General features: G+C 44.8%; 1 long non-coding RNA gene and 1 other non-coding gene across 2 annotated transcripts in view; both read right to left on the reverse strand.

Annotated features, from left to right (window-relative positions):
• LOC123868257 overlaps positions 1-5,000 on the reverse strand; it is a 33,695-nt gene that overhangs the window by 17,579 nt on the left and 11,116 nt on the right. Inside the window, exon 2 of the long non-coding RNA XR_006796622.1 lies at positions 4,503-4,592. This is a non-coding gene — a long non-coding RNA (uncharacterized LOC123868257). The remainder of the gene's footprint in view (positions 1-4,502; positions 4,593-5,000) is intronic.
• Positions 46-1,948, reverse strand: LOC123868596. Its single transcript, XR_006796676.1, has one exon. It is a non-coding gene; the product is annotated as a small subunit ribosomal RNA (ribosomal RNA).

Consider the following 5,000-nt stretch of genomic DNA (forward strand, 5'->3'; position numbering starts at 1 on the left):
TACGCGCGCGCGCGATGTACGTGTGCGTTTAGTGTACGTGTACGTTAATGATCCTTCCGCAGGTTCCCCTACGGAAACCTTGTTACGACTTTTACTTCCTCTAAATGATCAAGTTTGGTCAACTTCCCAGCAACGCCGACGGCCGTGAAGCCACCGCGTGTCGGTCCGAAGACCTCACTAAATCATTCAATCGGTAGTAGCGACGGGCGGTGTGTACAAAGGGCAGGGACGTAATCAACGCGAGCTTATGACTCGCGCTTACTAGGAATTCCTCGTTTATGGGGGATAATTGCAAACCCCAATCCCCAGCACGAAGGAGTTTCAACGGGTTGCCCGGGCCTCTAGGCCAGGGAGAACATGCTGATTCCTTCAGTGTAGCGCGCGTGCGGCCCAGGACATCTAAGGGCATCACAGACCTGTTATTGCTCAATCTCGTGCGCCTCGAAGACGCCGGTCCCTCTAAGAAGAATTTTAATACGCCGCCAGTGAGTTGCTCGACCGAAATCGTGCACACCTAAATGACGACGCCTATTTAGCAGGCTAGAGTCTCGTTCGTTACCGGAATTAACCAGACAAATCGCTCCACCAACTAAGAACGGCCATGCACCACCACCCACCGAATCAAGAAAGAGCTGTTAATCTGTCAATCCTTCCGGTGTCCGGGCCTGGTGAGATTTCCCGTGTTGAGTCAAATTAAGCCGCAGGCTCCACTCCTGGTGGTGCCCTTCCGTCAATTCCTTTAAGTTTCAGCTTTGCAACCATACTCCCCCCGGAGTCCAAAATCTTTGGTTTCCCGGAAGCTGCCCGCCGAGCCATTGTAGTAACGTCGGCGGATCGCTAGATGACATATTTACGGTTAGAACTAGGGCGGTATCTAATCGCCTTCGAACCTCTAACTTTCGTTCTTGATTGATGAAAACACCTTTGGCAAATGCTTTCGCTGATGTTCGTCTTGCGACGATCCAAGAATTTCACCTCTAACGTCGCAATACGAATGCCCCCAGTTATCCCTATTAATCATTACCTCGGAGTTCTGAAAACCAACAAAATAGAACCGAGATCATATTCTATTATTCCATGCACGAAATATTCAAGCGGCATTTTGAGCCCGCTTTGAGCACTCTAATTTGTTCAAAGTAAAATTGTCGGCCCACCTCGACACTCAATAAAGAGCACCGCGATAGGATTTTGATATTGAACCGGCGTGTTACCGCCGGCTCACCGACGATATGCTCCGCAAACGTGTCAGTATCACCGCGGATGCGGTGCACCGACAGCGCGGCGCACAAATGCAACTACGAGCTTTTTAACCGCAACAATTTTAGTATACGCTATTGGAGCTGGAATTACCGCGGCTGCTGGCACCAGACTTGCCCTCCAATTGTTCCTCGTTAAAATATTTAAAGTGTACTCATTCCGATTACGAGGCCTCGTAAGAGTCCCGTATCGTTATTTTTCGTCACTACCTCCCCGTGCCGGGAGTGGGTAATTTGCGCGCCTGCTGCCTTCCTTGGATGTGGTAGCCGTTTCTCAGGCTCCCTCTCCGGAATCGAACCCTGATTCCCCGTTACCCGTGACAACCATGGTAGTCGCAGAAACTACCATCGAAAGTTGATAAGGCAGACATTTGAAAGATGCGTCGCCGGTACTGGACCGTGCGATCGGCAAAAGTTATCCAGATTCATCAAAAGTAACGACTTCGGACGCGAGGCCCTCCGTCGATTGGTTTTGATCTAATAAAAGCACTCGTCCCATCACTGGTCGGAGTTCTGATTGCATGTATTAGCTCTAGAATTACCACAGTTATCCAAGTAACTGAGTAAGATCTAAGGAACCAAAACTGATATATTGAGCCATTCGCGGTATCGCCTTAATACGGCTTGCACTGAGACATGCATGGCTTAATCTTTGAGACAAGCATATAACTACTGGCAGGATCAACCAGGGAGCTACTCAGAGTACTATACTCCGGCGGGCGTCGCGCGTTGCGCGTTGCGTGTGCGCGCGCGCGCACTCGCACGCGAGCTCACGACGACGACGCACGACGCACGACGGAGATCGAAGCGACTCGCGTGCGCTCCAATGACGGAAGCGACGCGGTGCCCGAGAGACATATAAGTAGTATAGTAGGAGAAGACAATATTCGGCTCCGGCGGAGAGGCGAAGCGTGAGGAGGATCGCGATATCGCTCCCTCCGACGGCCCCCCTCTTATTGTTTAAAGGACACTCGAGGTCCACATGTTCCGAACGTTCATAAACAAGACGATATCTGTTGAAATACACACGCGCACGTTTAGTGCTGCAAATGCTTTTCGTCCGCTGAAACAACAGAAACGGGAAAGACATTGCTTATCGTCGCTCGGTGTAAGAGAGCCCAGACGTACAGAGTTCCCGCGCGTTCTACACACGAACGACAACTACACACCTTATGTATGTAGTTGTCGTTGTTGTGCGGTAACGTCCATCTTGTGGAAGGGGATAACTGTGTGTGCGCCACACGGTCGGTGAAAACCGACCGAGTTTTAGGCACGCTTTGGACTTTCACATTTCGGCCGTTATATCAACTACATATATTTTGTATATATATTAGTTGTTACCACGAAAAACACCGCCGCTTTGTAGAGAGAACTCCTTCGCGCAGAGCGGCGCGTCGTTACCGTCTCAGAGCGATAAGGGGGACGGCGCTGCTAACTTTTTTTTTTCCGTTAGCGAGTATGCCGCCTCCCCCCCGTTCGGCTCCGGATCGAAACGCTGGCTGCCACCATAGCGTTGGAGTTCGCCCTCAGATGCGGTCTCGTCGGTCGACACAGTGGATTGGATGAAAAATTCAAATATAATTATTATTAATAACATTTGCTCTACTGACACTTTACTAAAGGCCCTTCTTTTTTCACCAATATATTTATTTCTTAATATATTTATTTATTATCAAGTATATAACAACCCCAGAAAAGACCCCACACACGCAATATGTTCAAACACAAGTTTTTCAAACTTATTTTATTATTATTTATAAGTTTTATTTCCATGAGTACAAAACATATCTGGGGGCGCCTTGTTCGTTCAATATAGTTGGTGAAAAATTTGAACTTATAATATAATGTGAAGCGCAACTATTGCCACACCTACTCTAATATCCTCCGACACACAAACGATGCAGCGGTTCATAACGCAACGTTTTATGAACTACAACAGCTAAACTATATGCTGAGCTGAACACAATCACGTTTCGTTTACCACTGAATCCTCTGTGGGGAGACTGGCGACAACCCATTTGTCTCTTTTCGAAAATAAAGAAGATAATGACGAATAATGAATATAATAATGATGATGATAATGATAATATGGTGTGCCCGTCCCAAAAAAAAAAAAAAAAAAATTATTTATAATAATAAAATAATTAATATAACACCACACTTAATTATAATTTTTAACCCCGGGGAGAGGCTACACAGCGATTTGCACCAAAATAAACAATGCCTTTTATCCGAATATGAGATAATTAATTTATTATGACGCTCCATTACACTGTTGCTTAGGTGTGCCAACATAATTTATACAGCATCATTAATTATATTACTCTCAAATCATCACTGGGCTTTGATCTACTTTATTGTTAATTAAAAATAAAATTCTTGGATCGTCGCAACACGAACGTCAAGCGAAAGCATTCATTTATTTGCCAAAAGTGTTTTAACCATCAATCAAGAACGAAAGTCCCTACAACTACATATTGTATACCACCGCCCTAGTTGTGACCGTAAAATATGAGCCATCTAGCGATTCGCAGACGTTGCTCTCGGCGGGCGGCTGCCGTTTTCACCACCAAACATTTTTCACCACGGGTAGAGTAGAGTAGAGTAGAGTAGAGTAGAGTAGAGTAGAGTAGAGTAGAGTAGAGTATGGTTGCAATTGTTGAAACTAAGAGGGATCGACAGAAGGAGGGCACCACCATGAGTGGAGCCTGTGGCTTAATTTGACTCATCATGGGGAAACTACTTCGTGTGCTGGGGATATTGGGGTTTGCAATTATATCAGCTTACGTATGTTGTCCTTGTCCTGCCCTTACTTACTAGCTGTAAAAGCTGCGCTTACTACGCGGGCAATAAAATTGAAACTTATCAATTCGCATAATGTTGTTGAAAGTTTTAACGTGGTAGTGACGTCACAATTGACTAAATTCAGTAGCCCGTGTAATTATCCCGTGTCGATATTTAAGTGTGTGTACATGTGTGTTTCAGTGTGAGTTGAGTGACCCTGGACGGGTGACCGACTGCATATACATACTGGCGGCATACTGGTTACGGATATCTTAAATAATGGTTCCAATCGTTCATGTGGTACAATTCATAGCGGTCGGATAGGTATGTTAGTCAGGTGGGACACAAACAATCTTAGAACCACCCCAATCTCTTTGTATGTAGGTACGGATTCGTACTGACTATTGTCTATATCTAATCTATCTATAGGATAGGTGCTTAGGCATAATTATACCCGCTTACGTTACGGCAGCTAAGCTAGCGTGGCCGGTGACCGTCGCCCGTGGACCTGTGGAGTTGTTCCCGTAGAGTTCTCAGATGTGACCCTTTGACCTTTGAACAAAAGAGAAAAAAATAAAATAATTATCAATAGGAGAAAATAATTACTATCTGAAACAGCAAATTTTTGAAAGTAGGGGAGATGAAAATGTTTACTTGCATGAAAGCTTCACAACTTATACAATATATCTTCTATAATAAATCGACCGAAAGTGAAAAAATTGCAACCTAATGACTGGACAGCGCCATCTATGATTTGTATTAGTAATAAACGCTAACTTTATGCGGTCGTGAACGCAATTCTCCAATTCACGGTTTCTCGGATTTTATCCTTCACTTGTGCTATATATAGGACATTGCTACCTGTCAAATTTTTTTTTTTTTTTTTTTTGTAACAATCGCAAGGGCTATATTCTATGGGCATATGAAAAAACAGATGCAAAAAAAAAAAAGACATTCTAA

The sequence above is a fragment of the Maniola jurtina genome, chromosome 9, assembly GCF_905333055.1.
Source record: "Maniola jurtina chromosome 9, ilManJurt1.1, whole genome shotgun sequence".
NCBI classification, from domain to species: Eukaryota; Metazoa; Arthropoda; class Insecta; order Lepidoptera; family Nymphalidae; genus Maniola; species Maniola jurtina.